The sequence below is a fragment of the Daphnia carinata genome, chromosome 2 (genome assembly GCF_022539665.2).
Source record: "Daphnia carinata strain CSIRO-1 chromosome 2, CSIRO_AGI_Dcar_HiC_V3, whole genome shotgun sequence".
NCBI lineage: Eukaryota > Metazoa > Arthropoda > Branchiopoda > Diplostraca > Daphniidae > Daphnia > Daphnia carinata.
In genome coordinates this window covers 255,097-271,554 of record NC_081332.1, presented here as the reverse complement: position 1 = coordinate 271,554, position 16,458 = coordinate 255,097, and the positions used below count along the sequence as shown (strand labels likewise).

The following is a 16,458-nucleotide window of genomic DNA, read 5'->3' as shown; positions in this document are numbered from 1 at the left end:
ACTTCCGCAGGAAATCACGGATATCCTCTCCCATGCCTGGCCAATAATACCGGGCCTGGATCTTGTGTAGTGTCCGCGTGAGTCCCAAGTGGCCAGCAGTAATGTCGTGATGACAAGCACGCATCACTTCTTCTCTGAAGGGTTAGGGAACACACAGACGTAAGAGAAGACCGTCCTCCATGACTTTTGCACGATATAGCAGTCCATCCCTAAGACGATATTGGGGGTATGGTTTCCCCTTTTCCAATTCAGCAAATACAAGCTTCCACTCATTTTTCTGGGCGCACTGTAACGTACTTTTGCCTTCCAGGTCGACACTCAGGGCAGCAACCATGCACTGCAAATCTTCGTCTAGTTCTTGCGGAGAGTCCGTCGGGTAACGAGAGAGAGCGTCCGCGTCGGAATGTAATCTCCCGTTCCGATGAACGATGCGTAGCAAGAATTCTTGGAGCTGGAGCCTCCAACGGGCTAGGCGCCCTGCTAAGTCCTTCTTTGTCAACAACCAACAAAGAGCGTGGTGGTCGGTTACCACCAAAGTTTCCATGCCCCAGATGTAACTGCGAAACTTCTTCACGGCCCACACCAAGGCTAAGCACTCCTTCTCGGTGATGGAATAGTTACTTTCACTTTTAGACAGTAGTCGACTCGCGTAGGCCAACGGCCTCTCCACATTATCGAAGCGTTGTAGCAGTACGGCCCCTAGGCCGTAGTCACAAGCGTCAGGGTGAATTTCAAAAGGCCTATCAAAATCGGGGTAGGCTAAAATTGCAGCTCGAGTCAACGCCTGCTTCAAAGAAAAGAAACTCGCTTCCTGGGGTGCTTCCCACGCAAAACAACCTCCTTTTTTAAACAGGTCCGTAAGCGGCTTTGCTGACTGGGCGAACTGAGGGATAAACCTACGGTAATAAGAACACAACCCAACGAAGCTACGTACGCATTTCAACCTTTCGCTCGGTTTATTGAAATAGGAAGGAACGGGAAAGTTGACAATGGCATTAATTTTGTCGGGATCAGGGCGGACACCTAGCCCACTGATTACGTGGCCAAGAGCTTTGATCTCACTGGCTCCAAACTGGCACTTGACTAGCTTGATCTTTAAGCCCGCACTTTGTAAGGCGGTCAGAACTTGGCGGACTCGGCTTAAATGTTCTCTCACTCCGGAAGCGTAGATAATGATGTCATCCAGGTAGACGAGGCAGATCGACCACCTGAGTCCGGCCAGGACTAAATCCATCATCCGTTGGAAGGTTCCGGGGGCTGAAGCTAGCCCAAACGGCATTACCAGGAACTGGTACAGGCCGTCGGGGGTAACGAACGCGGTCTTTTCTTTGTCGGCCTCGTGGAGGGGTACCTGCCAGTACCCGCTCTCAAGGTCGATGGTGCTAAAAATACAGGCATTTCCCATACGCGACAGCGTCTCCTCAATTCTCGGCAAAGGGTACACGTCCCTCACTGAGATGGAGTTCAGCCGACGATAGTCGACACAAAACCGCCAGCTTCCATCCTTTTTCTTCACGAGAACCACAGGCGAGGCCCAGGGGCTGCTGGAGCGCTCGATCACCCCTTTTTTTAGCATTTGGTCGACCTGTTCCTGGACTATTGCCCTTTCTTTCCACGCGCTTTTGTAGGGTGGTTGATGAACGGGTGCTGCGGTCCCCGTGTTAATGCGGTGCTCAGCCTCTCGGCACATCCCTAGTTCACCATCTCTCAACGCAAAACAGGTGTTGAACTCCTCGAGTACGTCCACCAGCTTTTCAGTTTCAGCGGCAGGGAGGTCTGTCGAAACTTGTTTTCTAAAGGCTTCGCGGGGGATGTGCCCCGTCTCCGAAGAGTCGGGATGGACCTCCTCGGGCGTTAGCGGGGTAGCCGCCCCTTCCTCTCCATTCTGCTGCCCAGCTCCCTCAATGGGTACCACCGTGGAATCGACGATCTCCATCTGGCCCAACACCGTGCCCTCCCGCAAGTACGTTTGGCGGCTAGCCCAATTTACGATGAGCACGCGATCGAGTAGGGGGTCAGCCGACACTAGCACCTTCCCAGTGGTAACTCCCTTAACCCGCGAGAGATGCTCAGAGGGCTCAATCATCCAAGTTGCTTCCCCCAAATTCGCAGGTTCAATCTCTACGGGCACGATGGCCCGGGGAGGGAGCATTCTAGCTTTCTTGGCTACTATCTTCGGTCTCGATCTGCGCTCCGCCTCTTCGGCCAACTCTTCCACTAGGCTCCCTAGCAACAACTCCGGGCGTTCCGCATCATAGTTAATTTGCAATCTTTTAAACTGGCTAAGGAAATCATTCCCTAGCAGCAACTCGATGCCTCTCATCTCGAGTACTAGTACTTGACCGCTGGCCTTTTTGCCCTGGTGCTCGATCTCTAACTCCATAGCCCCTAACGGAGGGGCCTTCTGACCATTTACCATCACCACCGACGGCCCATCCCACTCTACCCGTTCTCTCCGTAGCCTCTGCTGTAAATCAGGAGACGCCACCGATATCACGGCGCCTGTGTCGATTACGGCCCGAATATCCACTCCCTGACAGGTTACAGTTTCCGTAATTAAACGAGAGGAGTCTATAAGTAGGACCGTTGGTTCCTGGGCTTCGTCCTCGTCGGTCGAGACCATCCCGACGCTCATGCTATCGCTGTCTCGGGCTTCGCGACTTTCGACCTTCTTCTCACGGTTTGCCCCATCTGGTCGCGACCCGTCTCTTCGGTCGTCCTTCCGGCTCCCCTTTCTATCCTCCTGCGGGTCGTCGCGTCCCCCATCCGGCTGCTTGCGCGCCGGCTCCCTCTTTTTGTCATTCATCTTCTCCGCTGCCCGCTTCAATTCAGCGAGTTCCGCCTTTAACTCAAGCACTAAGTCGCGTAACTCGTCTTTCGTATCTTGCTTGGGTGGTGCCCCACCCTTCGCAGCGCCCAGGACGCTAATGGCCCAGTCGGGTCGATTAGCTAATTCCGAGGCCTCGGAGTGCAATTTTAGGGCTGCCAAAAATTCTGCGGACGTTTTGGGGCTAACTATCCAAATCTTCTCCAGCAAGGTGGGCTTCAGCCCCCTAAACAGATAGTCTACTTTTGCCTCCTTAGACATCCCCGGATCCACCTTACGACATAAGTCGATTACGTCGTAAAAGTATTCTACTCCCGATTCCTCGATGCCCTGCTTACGCTGCCGCAGTCTAGCTTCTTGATAGCGGCCATAATGCTGCGACTGAAATTCCGCTAGGAATCTCGTTCGCAATCCGGGCACTGCCGGGACAGCCGCTACCCCCGGTGCCGCTGCCACCGCTGGAGTATCCTCCCAATCCGTGGGAGCGCCCGAGCAAAGAAACCACTTACGAGCCGCTCCATCCAAATGCATTCCAAAATTTCGGCCTTCTCGGTATTCCCCCAGCGGTTGTACTGAGCAGTACTCTCGTAGCGCTCCAACCAATCGGCCGCATCCTCCTCCTTTTTCCCGCAGAAAATTGGAGGAGAACGATACTTCAGCTGAGGGGCCGGTGCCCGCTGGTCCATTGCGAGCTGTGGTAAGGGGAAAGGGACGGTGCTACTATCAACTTCGCCGCTGGTCTCCCCTTCGTCACTAGAAGTCTCTACAGGCGAACCTCCCGAAGAATCGTTAGGACCTCTCCAACCCCGGAAGCTTGCCCCCCGGAAGCTTGAGCCCAAGTCTCCGCTAGCCTCTCCTTCTGAAGGTCCCGGTTCCGCCAAAACCTCGCGCAAATCTCCCGAGTCCCACTGCAGGGATTCGGCGACCGTTCCCTCTATTGCACCCTCAACTAACTCGCCCCTACTGGCCGACTTACTGTCGAGGAAAAGTGGGTACGTTGACGCATGTTCTCTCCCACCTACTTCCTCACCGGTGCTCTCCGGCTCGACTACCGTCTGCTCTCCTATCCCACTATCCCGAGGTTTCTGTTGCTCTCGCAACCTCTGGTAATTACAGACAACCTGAGTCTGTGCACCTACGCTCCCGACCGGTTTCTGAGATTCAGCTCCAAGGTTTGAAGCCGAATGGCCGATCGTGGGCGAAGTCTGAGTCCCTGCGTCTACGCAGGCTCCCGTCGGGGCTTTAGGCTTAACCCCCAATTCCCTTCCTTGTTCTACGTGCTCCCTAGTCTCCCTCTCAGGTGAGGCTGCTATCCCCCTTATCCTTTTACTTTGCCTAAGTTGACCAAAATTCATCTACCCCCTTAACCCGAAATCCTACGACTCTCCGGTCTCAAGGTTCCCCCCGTACACCTATTTTACCCACAGAACAAGGTCTTCACAGGCGGTGGAGGAAAATAGAGGGGCAAGAAGTTCGGCCGGAACTGTGGTCCTATGCCCAAGCAATTTAAGGTAACCGTACCCGCTGGTCGCACTTCCCAAGGACCTCTCAACAGTACCCGCCTCCTAGCTCCTTACTCCACTATTACCTTCACGAAAACGCCAAAAGACTTACCTCGCTCTAGCAGGCAGGTGTACCCTGCATCTCCACCATGTAACGAGTGATCTGGGAAAAACGTTTATTAGAGGGCTTCGATCAACCAACTACACACAGTATGTCACTAGGAAGATAACATTACAAGGGAGAAAAACTGGATACACTAATGGTAGAAGCGCGCACGTTAAAACACATAGACCAACACAAATCGACTAACTGGACTGATTAACACCAAAAGACTGACTGCCCCCACTACTCTGCCCGAGCTATTTCCCGTGGCCGCATGTTCCGACCATCCAAGGCTAAAGCGATCGGATGGAGAAAGACGATCATCTCCAACGGATGGTGAGTATATGATTTCATGTCGCCCGATGAGGGACTTGAACCCTTGACCTCAGGATTAAAAGTCCCGCGCTCTACCGACTGAGCTAACCGGGCTTAAATATTGTGTCTGCCATGATAACCTCACTTGTGTCTTTACTGCACCCTACCAAAGAATGATCTGTTTTACATGATTAATTTTCTAATTAATACAATGCCTCGATAGCGCAGTAGGCAGCGCGCGAGTCTCATAATCTCGAGGTCGTGAGTTCGAACCTCACTCGGGGCAGTTTCTGCATTAGGTTTTTGTTCCAACATTTAGATCCAACTCGCACTGCAAGGGCAGTGTTCGATCGCATCGTTCTCAATTTTAATTCAAACATGAACCAAATCCAAATCGATCCGCCCGATCACTGGGAGATAATCGTCTTAGGGAAATTGCACTCAGAGTAAAACAAGTTAACCGATTCAGAAGAAAACAGCATAACTTAAACCACAGAAATAGGTTGTTACTTAGTGTTCCAAACCGTGTATCAAAGTAGTATTCGGGGAGGAAAAGAAGCAGGCGACAAAATAAGGGGGGAGAACAGTTAATATGTTTTAGCTTTCAAGGTAGAGCCAGTCTCAAGGACACAGGAGAAATGGTTCAAACGTTGACTTAAAGAAGGGGTAAGTTTCTACGATACACTTGAAAACTTTCACAGTGGAAATGAAAAAAAAAAAAACGCGTTTGTCACAAGAGTGGCTTCTACGAAAAGGGTAGTGTTGAAAAATGTTTGTCGTTGGCTTCACTGTCTCAGGTCCTACTGAGAATCGAACTCAGATTGTCAGAGTCAGAGTCTGAAGTGCTAACCATTACACCATGGAACCGTCATATAAGTTCGACCCTGTAAGTTTCACGAAGAAACCAACGGTTTTATTGCGATTATAATTTCGTAAGTATTCGATAAATTTCGGTATCAATTGGAGGATTAAACGATCACGACGAAGATGGGATTCGAACCCACGCGTGCAATGCACAATGGATTAGCAGTCCATCACCTTAACCGCTCGGTCACCTCGTCCGCAAACTGATTACAATTTTACTCGAGTAACAATGAACCGTAAGCCTTTTTTCAATAAACATTCCCAGCATTGGGCATGTATGCACAATATTTGAATTATAGAATATGATTTCATGTCGCCCGATGAGGGACTTGAACCCTCGACCTCAGGATTAAAAGTCCCGCGCTCTACCGACTGAGCTAACCGGGCTTACATATTGTGTCTGCCATGATAACCTCACTTGTGTCTTTACTGCACCCTACCAAAGAATGATCTGTTTTACATGATTAATTTTCTAATTAATACAATGCCTCGATAGCGCAGTAGGCAGCGCGCGAGTCTCATAATCTCGAGGTCGTGAGTTCGAACCTCACTCGGGGCAGTTTCTGCATTAGGTTTTTGTTCCAACATTTAGATCCAACTCGCACTGCAAGGGCAGTGTTCGATCGCATCGTTCTCAATTTTAATTCAAACATGAACCAAATCCAAATCGATCCGCCCGATCACTGGGAGATAATCGTCTTAGGGAAATTGCACTCAGAGTAAAACAAGTTAACCGATTCAGAAGAAAACAGCATAACTTAAACCACAGAAATAGGTTGTTACTTAGTGTTCCAAACCGTGTATCAAAGTAGTATTCGGGGAGGAAAAGAAGCAGGCGACAAAATAAGGGGGGAGAACAGTTAATATGTTTTAGCTTTCAAGGTAGAGCCAGTCTCAAGGACACAGGAGAAATGGTTCAAACGTTGACTTAAAGAAGGGGTACGTTTCTACGATACACTTGAAAACTTTCACAGTGGAAATGAAAAAAAAAAACGCGTTTGTCACAAGAGTGGCTTCTACGAAAAGGGTAGTGTTGAAAAATGTTTGTCGTTGGCTTCACTGTCTCAGGTCCTACTGAGATTTGAACTCAGATTGTCAGAGTCAGAGTCTGAAGTGCTAACCATTACACCATAGAACCGTCATATAAGTTCGACCCTGTAAGTTTCACGAAGAAACCAACGGTTTTATTGCGATTATAATTTCGTAAGTATTCGATAAATTTCGGTATCAATTGGAGGATTAAACGATCACGACGAAGATGGGATTCGAACCCACGCGTGCAATGCACAATGGATTAGCAGTCCATCACCTTAACCGCTCGGTCACCTCGTCCGCAAACTGATTACAATTTTACTCGAGTAACAATGAACCGTAAGCCTTTTTTCAATAAACATTCCCAGCATTGGGCATGTATGCACAATATTTGAATTATAGAATATGATTTCATGTCGCCCGATGAGGGACTTGAACCCTCGACCTCAGGATTAAAAGTCCCGCGCTCTACCGACTGAGCTAACCGGGCTTACATATTGTGTCTGCCATGATAACCTCACTTGTGTCTTTACTGCACCCTACCAAAGAATGATCTGTTTTACATGATTAATTTTCTAATTAATACAATGCCTCGATAGCGCAGTAGGCAGCGCGCGAGTCTCATAATCTCGAGGTCGTGAGTTCGAACCTCACTCGGGGCAGTTTCTGCATTAGGTTTTTGTTCCAACATTTAGATCCAACTCGCACTGCAAGGGCAGTGTTCGATCGCATCGTTCTCAATTTTAATTCAAACATGAACCAAATCCAAATCGATCCGCCCGATCACTGGGAGATAATCGTCTTAGGGAAATTGCACTCAGAGTAAAACAAGTTAACCGATTCAGAAGAAAACAGCATAACTTAAACCACAGAAATAGGTTGTTACTTAGTGTTCCAAACCGTGTATCAAAGTAGTATTCGGGGAGGAAAAGAAGCAGGCGACAAAATAAGGGGGAGAACAGTTAATATGTTTTAGCTTTCAAGGTAGAGCCAGTCTCAAGGACACAGGAGAAATGGTTCAAACGTTGACTTAAAGAAGGGGTACGTTTCTACGATACACTTGAAAACTTTCACAGTGGAAATGAAAAAAAAAACGCGTTTGTCACAAGAGTGGCTTCTACGAAAAGGGTAGTGTTGAAAAATGTTTGTCGTTGGCTTCACTGTCTCAGGTCCTACTGAGAATCGAACTCAGATTGTCAGAGTCAGAGTCTGAAGTGCTAACCATTACACCATGGAACCGTCATATAAGTTCGACCCTGTAAGTTTCACGAAGAAACCAACGGTTTTATTGCGATTATAATTTCGTAAGTATTCGATAAATTTCGGTATCAATTGGAGGATTAAAATTTCACGACGAAGATGGGATTCGAACCCACGCGTGCAATGCACAATGGATTAGCAGTCCATCACCTTAACCGCTCGGTCACCTCGTCCACCAACTGATTACAATTTTACTCGAGTAACAATGAACCGTAAGCCTTTTTTCAATAAACATTCCCAGCATTGGGCATGTATGCACAATATTTGAATTATTGAATATGATTTCATGTCGCCCGATGAGGGACTTGAACCCTCGACCTCAGGATTAAAAGTCCCGCGCTCTACCGACTGAGCTAACCGGGCTTACATATTGTGTCTGCCATGATAACCTCACTTGTGTCTTTACTGCACCCTACCAAAGAATGATCTGTTTTACATGATTAATTTTCTAATTAATACAATGCCTCGATAGCGCAGTAGGCAGCGCGCGAGTCTCATAATCTCGAGGTCGTGAGTTCGAACCTCACTCGGGGCAGTTTCTGCATTAGGTTTTTGTTCCAACATTTAGATCCAACTCGCACTGCAAGGGCAGTGTTCGATCGCATCGTTCTCAATTTTAATTCAAACATGAACCAAATCCAAATCGATCCGCCCGATCACTGGGAGATAATCGTCTTAGGGAAATTGCACTCAGAGTAAAACAAGTTAACCGATTCAGAAGAAAACAGCATAACTTAAACCACAGAAATAGGTTGTTACTTAGTGTTCCAAACCGTGTATCAAAGTAGTATTCGGGGAGGAAAAGAAGCAGGCGACAAAATAAGGGGGGAGAACAGTTAATATGTTTTAGCTTTCAAGGTAGAGCCAGTCTCAAGGACACAGGAGAAATGGTTCAAACGTTGACTTAAAGAAGGGGTACGTTTCTACGATACACTTGAAAACTTTCACAGTGGAAATGAAAAAAAAAAACGCGTTTGTCACAAGAGTGGCTTCTACGAAAAGGGTAGTGTTGAAAAATGTTTGTCGTTGGCTTCACTGTCTCAGGTCCTACTGAGAATCGAACTCAGATTGTCAGAGTCAGAGTCTGAAGTGCTAACCATTACACCATAGAACCGTCATATAAGTTCGACCCTGTAAGTTTCACGAAGAAACCAACGGTTTTATTGCGATTATAATTTCGTAAGTATTCGATAAATTTCGGTATCAATTGGAGGATTAAATGAATACAACGAAAATGGGATTCGAATCCACGCGTGCAATGCACAATGGATTAGTAGTCCATCACGTTCACCGCTCGGTCACTTCGTCCACAAACTGATTACAATTTTACTCGAGTAACAATGAACCGTAAGCCTTTTTTCAATAAACATTCCCAGCATTGGGCATGTATGCACAATATTTGAATTATAGAATATGATTTCATGTCGCCCGATGAGGGACTTGAACCCTCGACCTCAGGATTAAAAGTCCCGCGCTCTACCGACTGAGCTAACCGGGCTTACATATTGTGTCTGCCATGATAACCTCACTTGTGTCTTTACTGCACCCTACCAAAGAATGATCTGTTTTACATGATTAATTTTCTAATTAATACAATGCCTCGATAGCGCAGTAGGCAGCGCGCGAGTCTCATAATCTCGAGGTCGTGAGTTCGAACCTCACTCGGGGCAGTTTCTGCATTAGGTTTTTGTTCCAACATTTAGATCCAACTCGCACTGCAAGGGCAGTGTTCGATCGCATCGTTCTCAATTTTAATTCAAACATGAACCAAATCCAAATCGATCCGCCCGATCACTGGGAGATAATCGTCTTAGGGAAATTGCACTCAGAGTAAAACAAGTTAACCGATTCAGAAGAAAACAGCATAACTTAAACCACAGAAATAGGTTGTTACTTAGTGTTCCAAACCGTGTATCAAAGTAGTATTCGGGGAGGAAAAGAAGCAGGCGACAAAATAAGGGGGGAGAACAGTTAATATGTTTTAGCTTTCAAGGTAGAGCCAGTCTCAAGGACACAGGAGAAATGGTTCAAACGTTGACTTAAAGAAGGGGTACGTTTCTACGATACACTTGAAAACTTTCACAGTGGAAATGAAAAAAAAAACGCGTTTGTCACAAGAGTGGCTTCTACGAAAAGGGTAGTGTTGAAAAATGTTTGTCGTTGGCTTCACTGTCTCAGGTCCTACTGAGAATCGAACTCAGATTGTCAGAGTCAGAGTCTGAAGTGCTAACCATTACACCATGGAACCGTCATATAAGTTCGACCCTGTAAGTTTCACGAAGAAACCAACGGTTTTATTGCGATTATAATTTCGTAAGTATTCGATAAATTTCGGTATCAATTGGAGGACTAAATGTTCACGACGAAGATGGGATTCGAACCCACGCGTGCAATGCACAATGGATTAGCAGTCCATCACCTTAACCGCTCGGTCACCTCGTCCGCCAACTGATTACAATTTTACTCGAGTAACAATGAACCGTAAGCCTTTTTTCAATAAACATTCCCAGCATTGGGCATGTATGCACAATATTTGAATTATAGAATATGATTTCATGTCGCCCGATGAGGGACTTGAACCCTCGACCTCAGGATTAAAAGTCCCGCGCTCTACCGACTGAGCTAACCGGGCTTACATATTGTGTCTGCCATGATAACCTCACTTGTGTCTTTACTGCACCCTACCAAAGAATGATCTGTTTTACATGATTAATTTTCTAATTAATACAATGCCTCGATAGCGCAGTAGGCAGCGCGCGAGTCTCATAATCTCGAGGTCGTGAGTTCGAACCTCACTCGGGGCAGTTTCTGCATTAGGTTTTTGTTCCAACATTTAGATCCAACTCGCACTGCAAGGGCAGTGTTCGATCGCATCGTTCTCAATTTTAATTCAAACATGAACCAAATCCAAATCGATCCGCCCGATCACTGGGAGATAATCGTCTTAGGGAAATTGCACTCAGAGTAAAACAAGTTAACCGATTCAGAAGAAAACAGCATAACTTAAACCACAGAAATAGGTTGTTACTTAGTGTTCCAAACCGTGTATCAAAGTAGTATTCGGGGAGGAAAAGAAGCAGGCGACAAAATAAGGGGGGAGAACAGTTAATATGTTTTAGCTTTCAAGGTAGAGCCAGTCTCAAGGACACAGGAGAAATGGTTCAAACGTTGACTTAAAGAAGGGGTACGTTTCTACGATACACTTGAAAACTTTCACAGTGGAAATGAAAAAAAAAAACGCGTTTGTCACAAGAGTGGCTTCTACGAAAAGGGTAGTGTTGAAAAATGTTTGTCGTTGGCTTCACTGTCTCAGGTCCTACTGAGAATCGAACTCAGATTGTCAGAGTCAGAGTCTGAAGTGCTAACCATTACACCATGGAACCGTCATATAAGTTCGACCCTGTAAGTTTCACGAAGAAACCAACGGTTTTATTGCGATTATAATTTCGTAAGTATTCGATAAATTTCGGTATCAATTGGAGGACTAAATGATTACGACGAAGATGGGATTCGAACCCACGCGTGCAATGCACAATGGATTAGCAGTCCATCACCTTAACCGCTCGGTCACCTCGTCCACAAACTGATTACAATTTTACTCGAGTAACAATGAACCGTAAGCCTTTTTTCAATAAACATTCCCAGCATTGGGCATGTATGCACAATATTTGAATTATAGAATATGATTTCATGTCGCCCGATGAGGGACTTGAACCCTCGACCTCAGGATTAAAAGTCCCGCGCTCTACCGACTGAGCTAACCGGGCTTACATATTGTGTCTGCCATGATAACCTCACTTGTGTCTTTACTGCACCCTACCAAAGAATGATCTGTTTTACATGATTAATTTTCTAATTAATACAATGCCTCGATAGCGCAGTAGGCAGCGCGCGAGTCTCATAATCTCGAGGTCGTGAGTTCGAACCTCACTCGGGGCAGTTTCTGCATTAGGTTTTTGTTCCAACATTTAGATCCAACTCGCACTGCAAGGGCAGTGTTCGATCGCATCGTTCTCAATTTTAATTCAAACATGAACCAAATCCAAATCGATCCGCCCGATCACTGGGAGATAATCGTCTTAGGGAAATTGCACTCAGAGTAAAACAAGTTAACCGATTCAGAAGAAAACAGCATAACTTAAACCACAGAAATAGGTTGTTACTTAGTGTTCCAAACCGTGTATCAAAGTAGTATTCGGGGAGGAAAAGAAGCAGGCGACAAAATAAGGGGGGAGAACAGTTAATATGTTTTAGCTTTCAAGGTAGAGCCAGTCATAGGAGAAATGGTTCAAACGTTGACTTAAAGAAGGGGTACGTTTCTACGATACACTTGAAAACTTTCACAGTGGAAATGAAAAAAAAAACGCGTTTGTCACAAGAGTGGCTTCTACGAAAAGGGTAGTGTTGAAAAATGTTTGTCGTTGGCTTCACTGTCTCAGGTCCTACTGAGAATCGAACTCAGATTGTCAGAGTCAGAGTCTGAAGTGCTAACCATTACACCATGGAACCGTCATATAAGTTCGACCCTGTAAGTTTCACGAAGAAACCAACGGTTTTATTGCGATTATAATTTCGTAAGTATTCGATAAATTTCGGTATCAATTGGAGGATTAAATGATCACGACGAAGATGGGATTCGAACCCACGCGTGCAATGCACAATGGATTAGCAGTCCATCACCTTAACCGCTCGGTCACCTCGTCCGCAAACTGATTACAATTTTACTCGAGTAACAATGAACCGTAAGCCTTTTTTCAATAAACATTCCCAGCATTGGGCATGTATGCACAATATTTGAATTATAGAATATGATTTCATGTCGCCCGATGAGGGACTTGAACCCTCGACCTCAGGATTAAAAGTCCCGCGCTCTACCGACTGAGCTAACCGGGCTTACATATTGTGTCTGCCATGATAACCTCACTTGTGTCTTTACTGCACCCTACCAAAGAATGATCTGTTTTACATGATTAATTTTCTAATTAATACAATGCCTCGATAGCGCAGTAGGCAGCGCGCGAGTCTCATAATCTCGAGGTCGTGAGTTCGAACCTCACTCGGGGCAGTTTCTGCATTAGGTTTTTGTTCCAACATTTAGATCCAACTCGCACTGCAAGGGCAGTGTTCGATCGCATCGTTCTCAATTTTAATTCAAACATGAACCAAATCCAAATCGATCCGCCCGATCACTGGGAGATAATCGTCTTAGGGAAATTGCACTCAGAGTAAAACAAGTTAACCGATTCAGAAGAAAACAGCATAACTTAAACCACAGAAATAGGTTGTTACTTAGTGTTCCAAACCGTGTATCAAAGTAGTATTCGGGGAGGAAAAGAAGCAGGCGACAAAATAAGGGGGAGAACAGTTAATATGTTTTAGCTTTCAAGGTAGAGCCAGTCTCAAGGACACAGGAGAAATGGTTCAAACGTTGACTTAAAGAAGGGGTACGTTTCTACGATACACTTGAAAACTTTCACAGTGGAAATGAAAAAAAAAACGCGTTTGTCACAAGAGTGGCTTCTACGAAAAGGGTAGTGTTGAAAAATGTTTGTCGTTGGCTTCACTGTCTCAGGTCCTACTGAGAATCGAACTCAGATTGTCAGAGTCAGAGTCTGAAGTGCTAACCATTACACCATGGAACCGTCATATAAGTTCGACCCTGTAAGTTTCACGAAGAAACCAACGGTTTTATTGCGATTATAATTTCGTAAGTATTCGATAAATTTCGGTATCAATTGGAGGATTAAACGATCACGACGAAGATGGGATTCGAACCCACGCGTGCAATGCACAATGGATTAGCAGTCCATCACCTTAACCGCTCGGTCACCTCGTCCACAAACTGATTACAATTTTACTCGAGTAACAATGAACCGTAAGCCTTTTTTCAATAAACATTCCCAGCATTGGGCATGTATGCACAATATTTGAATTATAGAATATGATTTCATGTCGCCCGATGAGGGACTTGAACCCTCGACCTCAGGATTAAAAGTCCCGCGCTCTACCGACTGAGCTAACCGGGCTTACATATTGTGTCTGCCATGATAACCTCACTTGTGTCTTTACTGCACCCTACCAAAGAATGATCTGTTTTACATGATTAATTTTCTAATTAATACAATGCCTCGATAGCGCAGTAGGCAGCGCGCGAGTCTCATAATCTCGAGGTCGTGAGTTCGAACCTCACTCGGGGCAGTTTCTGCATTAGGTTTTTGTTCCAACATTTAGATCCAACTCGCACTGCAAGGGCAGTGTTCGATCGCATCGTTCTCAATTTTAATTCAAACATGAACCAAATCCAAATCGATCCGCCCGATCACTGGGAGATAATCGTCTTAGGGAAATTGCACTCAGAGTAAAACAAGTTAACCGATTCAGAAGAAAACAGCATAACTTAAACCACAGAAATAGGTTGTTACTTAGTGTTCCAAACCGTGTATCAAAGTAGTATTCGGGGAGGAAAAGAAGCAGGCGACAAAATAAGGGGGGAGAACAGTTAATATGTTTTAGCTTTCAAGGTAGAGCCAGTCTCAAGGACACAGGAGAAATGGTTCAAACGTTGACTTAAAGAAGGGGTACGTTTCTACGATACACTTGAAAACTTTCACAGTGGAAATGAAAAAAAAAACGCGTTTGTCACAAGAGTGGCTTCTACGAAAAGGGTAGTGTTGAAAAATGTTTGTCGTTGGCTTCACTGTCTCAGGTCCTACTGAGAATCGAACTCAGATTGTCAGAGTCAGAGTCTGAAGTGCTAACCATTACACCATGGAACCGTCATATAAGTTCGACCCTGTAAGTTTCACGAAGAAACCAACGGTTTTATTGCGATTATAATTTCGTAAGTATTCGATAAATTTCGGTATCAATTGGAGGACTAAATGATCACGACGAAGATGGGATTCGAACCCACGCGTGCAATGCACAATGGATTAGCAGTCCATCACCTTAACCGCTCGGTCACCTCGTCCGCAAACTGATTACAATTTTACTCGAGTAACAATGAACCGTAAGCCTTTTTTCAATAAACATTCCCAGCATTGGGCATGTATGCACAATATTTGAATTATAGAATATGATTTCATGTCGCCCGATGAGGGACTTGAACCCTCGACCTCAGGATTAAAAGTCCCGCGCTCTACCGACTGAGCTAACCGGGCTTACATATTGTGTCTGCCATGATAACCTCACTTGTGTCTTTACTGCACCCTACCAAAGAATGATCTGTTTTACATGATTAATTTTCTAATTAATACAATGCCTCGATAGCGCAGTAGGCAGCGCGCGAGTCTCATAATCTCGAGGTCGTGAGTTCGAACCTCACTCGGGGCAGTTTCTGCATTAGGTTTTTGTTCCAACATTTAGATCCAACTCGCACTGCAAGGGCAGTGTTCGATCGCATCGTTCTCAATTTTAATTCAAACATGAACCAAATCCAAATCGATCCGCCCGATCACTGGGAGATAATCGTCTTAGGGAAATTGCACTCAGAGTAAAACAAGTTAACCGATTCAGAAGAAAACAGCATAACTTAAACCACAGAAATAGGTTGTTACTTAGTGTTCCAAACCGTGTATCAAAGTAGTATTCGGGGAGGAAAAGAAGCAGGCGACAAAATAAGGGGGAGAACAGTTAATATGTTTTAGCTTTCAAGGTAGAGCCAGTCTCAAGGACACAGGAGAAATGGTTCAAACGTTGACTTAAAGAAGGGGTACGTTTCTACGATACACTTGAAAACTTTCACAGTGGAAATGAAAAAAAAAACGCGTTTGTCACAAGAGTGGCTTCTACGAAAAGGGTAGTGTTGAAAAATGTTTGTCGTTGGCTTCACTGTCTCAGGTCCTACTGAGAATCGAACTCAGATTGTCAGAGTCAGAGTCTGAAGTGCTAACCATTACACCATGGAACCGTCATATAAGTTCGACCCTGTAAGTTTCACGAAGAAACCAACGGTTTTATTGCGATTATAATTTCGTAAGTATTCGATAAATTTCGGTATCAATTGGAGGACTAAATGATCACGACGAAGATGGGATTCGAACCCACGCGTGCAATGCACAATGGATTAGCAGTCCATCACCTTAACCGCTCGGTCACCTCGTCCGCCAACTGATTACAATTTTACTCGAGTAACAATGAACCGTAAGCCTTTTTTCAATAAACATTCCCAGCATTGGGCATGTATGCACAATATTTGAATTATAGAATATGATTTCATGTCGCCCGATGAGGGACTTGAACCCTCGACCTCAGGATTAAAAGTCCCGCGCTCTACCGACTGAGCTAACCGGGCTTACATATTGTGTCTGCCATGATAACCTCACTTGTGTCTTTACTGCACCCTACCAAAGAATGATCTGTTTTACATGATTAATTTTCTAATTAATACAATGCCTCGATAGCGCAGTAGGCAGCGCGCGAGTCTCATAATCTCGAGGTCGTGAGTTCGAACCTCACTCGGGGCAGTTTCTGCATTAGGTTTTTGTTCCAACATTTAGATCCAACTCGCACTGCAAGGGCAGTGTTCGATCGCATCGTTCTCAATTTTAATTCAA

General features: G+C 45.4%; 41 non-coding genes across 41 annotated transcripts; 11 read left to right on the top strand and 30 right to left on the bottom strand.

Annotated features, from left to right (window-relative positions):
- Positions 1-4,788: 4,788 nt before the first annotated feature.
- Positions 4,789-4,861, bottom strand: Trnak-uuu (transfer RNA lysine (anticodon UUU)). The gene has a single exon. It is a non-coding gene; the product is annotated as a tRNA-Lys (tRNA).
- Positions 4,862-4,960: 99 nt separating this feature from the next.
- On the top strand, positions 4,961-5,033 carry Trnam-cau (transfer RNA methionine (anticodon CAU)). Its single transcript has one exon. It is a non-coding gene; the product is annotated as a tRNA-Met (tRNA).
- Positions 5,034-5,542: 509 nt separating this feature from the next.
- On the bottom strand, positions 5,543-5,614 carry Trnaq-cug (transfer RNA glutamine (anticodon CUG)). The gene has a single exon. It is a non-coding gene; the product is annotated as a tRNA-Gln (tRNA).
- A 112-nt stretch (positions 5,615-5,726) lies between these two features.
- Positions 5,727-5,808, bottom strand: Trnas-gcu (transfer RNA serine (anticodon GCU)). The gene has a single exon. It is a non-coding gene; the product is annotated as a tRNA-Ser (tRNA).
- A 117-nt stretch (positions 5,809-5,925) lies between these two features.
- On the bottom strand, positions 5,926-5,998 carry Trnak-uuu (transfer RNA lysine (anticodon UUU)). Its single transcript has one exon. It is a non-coding gene; the product is annotated as a tRNA-Lys (tRNA).
- A 99-nt stretch (positions 5,999-6,097) lies between these two features.
- On the top strand, positions 6,098-6,170 carry Trnam-cau (transfer RNA methionine (anticodon CAU)). Its single transcript has one exon. It is a non-coding gene; the product is annotated as a tRNA-Met (tRNA).
- A 507-nt stretch (positions 6,171-6,677) lies between these two features.
- Positions 6,678-6,749, bottom strand: Trnaq-cug (transfer RNA glutamine (anticodon CUG)). The gene has a single exon. It is a non-coding gene; the product is annotated as a tRNA-Gln (tRNA).
- A 112-nt stretch (positions 6,750-6,861) lies between these two features.
- Trnas-gcu (transfer RNA serine (anticodon GCU)) lies at positions 6,862-6,943 on the bottom strand. Its single transcript has one exon. It is a non-coding gene; the product is annotated as a tRNA-Ser (tRNA).
- A 117-nt stretch (positions 6,944-7,060) lies between these two features.
- On the bottom strand, positions 7,061-7,133 carry Trnak-uuu (transfer RNA lysine (anticodon UUU)). The gene has a single exon. It is a non-coding gene; the product is annotated as a tRNA-Lys (tRNA).
- A 99-nt stretch (positions 7,134-7,232) lies between these two features.
- Positions 7,233-7,305, top strand: Trnam-cau (transfer RNA methionine (anticodon CAU)). The gene has a single exon. It is a non-coding gene; the product is annotated as a tRNA-Met (tRNA).
- Positions 7,306-7,810: 505 nt separating this feature from the next.
- Trnaq-cug (transfer RNA glutamine (anticodon CUG)) lies at positions 7,811-7,882 on the bottom strand. The gene has a single exon. It is a non-coding gene; the product is annotated as a tRNA-Gln (tRNA).
- A 112-nt stretch (positions 7,883-7,994) lies between these two features.
- Trnas-gcu (transfer RNA serine (anticodon GCU)) lies at positions 7,995-8,076 on the bottom strand. The gene has a single exon. It is a non-coding gene; the product is annotated as a tRNA-Ser (tRNA).
- Positions 8,077-8,193: 117 nt separating this feature from the next.
- Positions 8,194-8,266, bottom strand: Trnak-uuu (transfer RNA lysine (anticodon UUU)). The gene has a single exon. It is a non-coding gene; the product is annotated as a tRNA-Lys (tRNA).
- A 99-nt stretch (positions 8,267-8,365) lies between these two features.
- Positions 8,366-8,438, top strand: Trnam-cau (transfer RNA methionine (anticodon CAU)). The gene has a single exon. It is a non-coding gene; the product is annotated as a tRNA-Met (tRNA).
- Positions 8,439-8,945: 507 nt separating this feature from the next.
- Trnaq-cug (transfer RNA glutamine (anticodon CUG)) lies at positions 8,946-9,017 on the bottom strand. Its single transcript has one exon. It is a non-coding gene; the product is annotated as a tRNA-Gln (tRNA).
- A 311-nt stretch (positions 9,018-9,328) lies between these two features.
- Positions 9,329-9,401, bottom strand: Trnak-uuu (transfer RNA lysine (anticodon UUU)). Its single transcript has one exon. It is a non-coding gene; the product is annotated as a tRNA-Lys (tRNA).
- A 99-nt stretch (positions 9,402-9,500) lies between these two features.
- Positions 9,501-9,573, top strand: Trnam-cau (transfer RNA methionine (anticodon CAU)). The gene has a single exon. It is a non-coding gene; the product is annotated as a tRNA-Met (tRNA).
- A 506-nt stretch (positions 9,574-10,079) lies between these two features.
- On the bottom strand, positions 10,080-10,151 carry Trnaq-cug (transfer RNA glutamine (anticodon CUG)). The gene has a single exon. It is a non-coding gene; the product is annotated as a tRNA-Gln (tRNA).
- A 112-nt stretch (positions 10,152-10,263) lies between these two features.
- On the bottom strand, positions 10,264-10,345 carry Trnas-gcu (transfer RNA serine (anticodon GCU)). Its single transcript has one exon. It is a non-coding gene; the product is annotated as a tRNA-Ser (tRNA).
- Positions 10,346-10,462: 117 nt separating this feature from the next.
- Trnak-uuu (transfer RNA lysine (anticodon UUU)) lies at positions 10,463-10,535 on the bottom strand. The gene has a single exon. It is a non-coding gene; the product is annotated as a tRNA-Lys (tRNA).
- Positions 10,536-10,634: 99 nt separating this feature from the next.
- On the top strand, positions 10,635-10,707 carry Trnam-cau (transfer RNA methionine (anticodon CAU)). Its single transcript has one exon. It is a non-coding gene; the product is annotated as a tRNA-Met (tRNA).
- Positions 10,708-11,214: 507 nt separating this feature from the next.
- Positions 11,215-11,286, bottom strand: Trnaq-cug (transfer RNA glutamine (anticodon CUG)). The gene has a single exon. It is a non-coding gene; the product is annotated as a tRNA-Gln (tRNA).
- Positions 11,287-11,398: 112 nt separating this feature from the next.
- Trnas-gcu (transfer RNA serine (anticodon GCU)) lies at positions 11,399-11,480 on the bottom strand. The gene has a single exon. It is a non-coding gene; the product is annotated as a tRNA-Ser (tRNA).
- Positions 11,481-11,597: 117 nt separating this feature from the next.
- On the bottom strand, positions 11,598-11,670 carry Trnak-uuu (transfer RNA lysine (anticodon UUU)). Its single transcript has one exon. It is a non-coding gene; the product is annotated as a tRNA-Lys (tRNA).
- A 99-nt stretch (positions 11,671-11,769) lies between these two features.
- On the top strand, positions 11,770-11,842 carry Trnam-cau (transfer RNA methionine (anticodon CAU)). The gene has a single exon. It is a non-coding gene; the product is annotated as a tRNA-Met (tRNA).
- A 498-nt stretch (positions 11,843-12,340) lies between these two features.
- Positions 12,341-12,412, bottom strand: Trnaq-cug (transfer RNA glutamine (anticodon CUG)). Its single transcript has one exon. It is a non-coding gene; the product is annotated as a tRNA-Gln (tRNA).
- Positions 12,413-12,524: 112 nt separating this feature from the next.
- Trnas-gcu (transfer RNA serine (anticodon GCU)) lies at positions 12,525-12,606 on the bottom strand. The gene has a single exon. It is a non-coding gene; the product is annotated as a tRNA-Ser (tRNA).
- A 117-nt stretch (positions 12,607-12,723) lies between these two features.
- Trnak-uuu (transfer RNA lysine (anticodon UUU)) lies at positions 12,724-12,796 on the bottom strand. The gene has a single exon. It is a non-coding gene; the product is annotated as a tRNA-Lys (tRNA).
- A 99-nt stretch (positions 12,797-12,895) lies between these two features.
- Trnam-cau (transfer RNA methionine (anticodon CAU)) lies at positions 12,896-12,968 on the top strand. The gene has a single exon. It is a non-coding gene; the product is annotated as a tRNA-Met (tRNA).
- Positions 12,969-13,473: 505 nt separating this feature from the next.
- Positions 13,474-13,545, bottom strand: Trnaq-cug (transfer RNA glutamine (anticodon CUG)). Its single transcript has one exon. It is a non-coding gene; the product is annotated as a tRNA-Gln (tRNA).
- A 112-nt stretch (positions 13,546-13,657) lies between these two features.
- On the bottom strand, positions 13,658-13,739 carry Trnas-gcu (transfer RNA serine (anticodon GCU)). The gene has a single exon. It is a non-coding gene; the product is annotated as a tRNA-Ser (tRNA).
- A 117-nt stretch (positions 13,740-13,856) lies between these two features.
- Trnak-uuu (transfer RNA lysine (anticodon UUU)) lies at positions 13,857-13,929 on the bottom strand. Its single transcript has one exon. It is a non-coding gene; the product is annotated as a tRNA-Lys (tRNA).
- Positions 13,930-14,028: 99 nt separating this feature from the next.
- Positions 14,029-14,101, top strand: Trnam-cau (transfer RNA methionine (anticodon CAU)). Its single transcript has one exon. It is a non-coding gene; the product is annotated as a tRNA-Met (tRNA).
- A 506-nt stretch (positions 14,102-14,607) lies between these two features.
- Positions 14,608-14,679, bottom strand: Trnaq-cug (transfer RNA glutamine (anticodon CUG)). The gene has a single exon. It is a non-coding gene; the product is annotated as a tRNA-Gln (tRNA).
- Positions 14,680-14,791: 112 nt separating this feature from the next.
- On the bottom strand, positions 14,792-14,873 carry Trnas-gcu (transfer RNA serine (anticodon GCU)). Its single transcript has one exon. It is a non-coding gene; the product is annotated as a tRNA-Ser (tRNA).
- A 117-nt stretch (positions 14,874-14,990) lies between these two features.
- On the bottom strand, positions 14,991-15,063 carry Trnak-uuu (transfer RNA lysine (anticodon UUU)). Its single transcript has one exon. It is a non-coding gene; the product is annotated as a tRNA-Lys (tRNA).
- Positions 15,064-15,162: 99 nt separating this feature from the next.
- Trnam-cau (transfer RNA methionine (anticodon CAU)) lies at positions 15,163-15,235 on the top strand. The gene has a single exon. It is a non-coding gene; the product is annotated as a tRNA-Met (tRNA).
- A 505-nt stretch (positions 15,236-15,740) lies between these two features.
- Trnaq-cug (transfer RNA glutamine (anticodon CUG)) lies at positions 15,741-15,812 on the bottom strand. The gene has a single exon. It is a non-coding gene; the product is annotated as a tRNA-Gln (tRNA).
- Positions 15,813-15,924: 112 nt separating this feature from the next.
- On the bottom strand, positions 15,925-16,006 carry Trnas-gcu (transfer RNA serine (anticodon GCU)). Its single transcript has one exon. It is a non-coding gene; the product is annotated as a tRNA-Ser (tRNA).
- Positions 16,007-16,123: 117 nt separating this feature from the next.
- Positions 16,124-16,196, bottom strand: Trnak-uuu (transfer RNA lysine (anticodon UUU)). Its single transcript has one exon. It is a non-coding gene; the product is annotated as a tRNA-Lys (tRNA).
- A 99-nt stretch (positions 16,197-16,295) lies between these two features.
- Positions 16,296-16,368, top strand: Trnam-cau (transfer RNA methionine (anticodon CAU)). The gene has a single exon. It is a non-coding gene; the product is annotated as a tRNA-Met (tRNA).
- Positions 16,369-16,458: the final 90 nt, after the last annotated feature.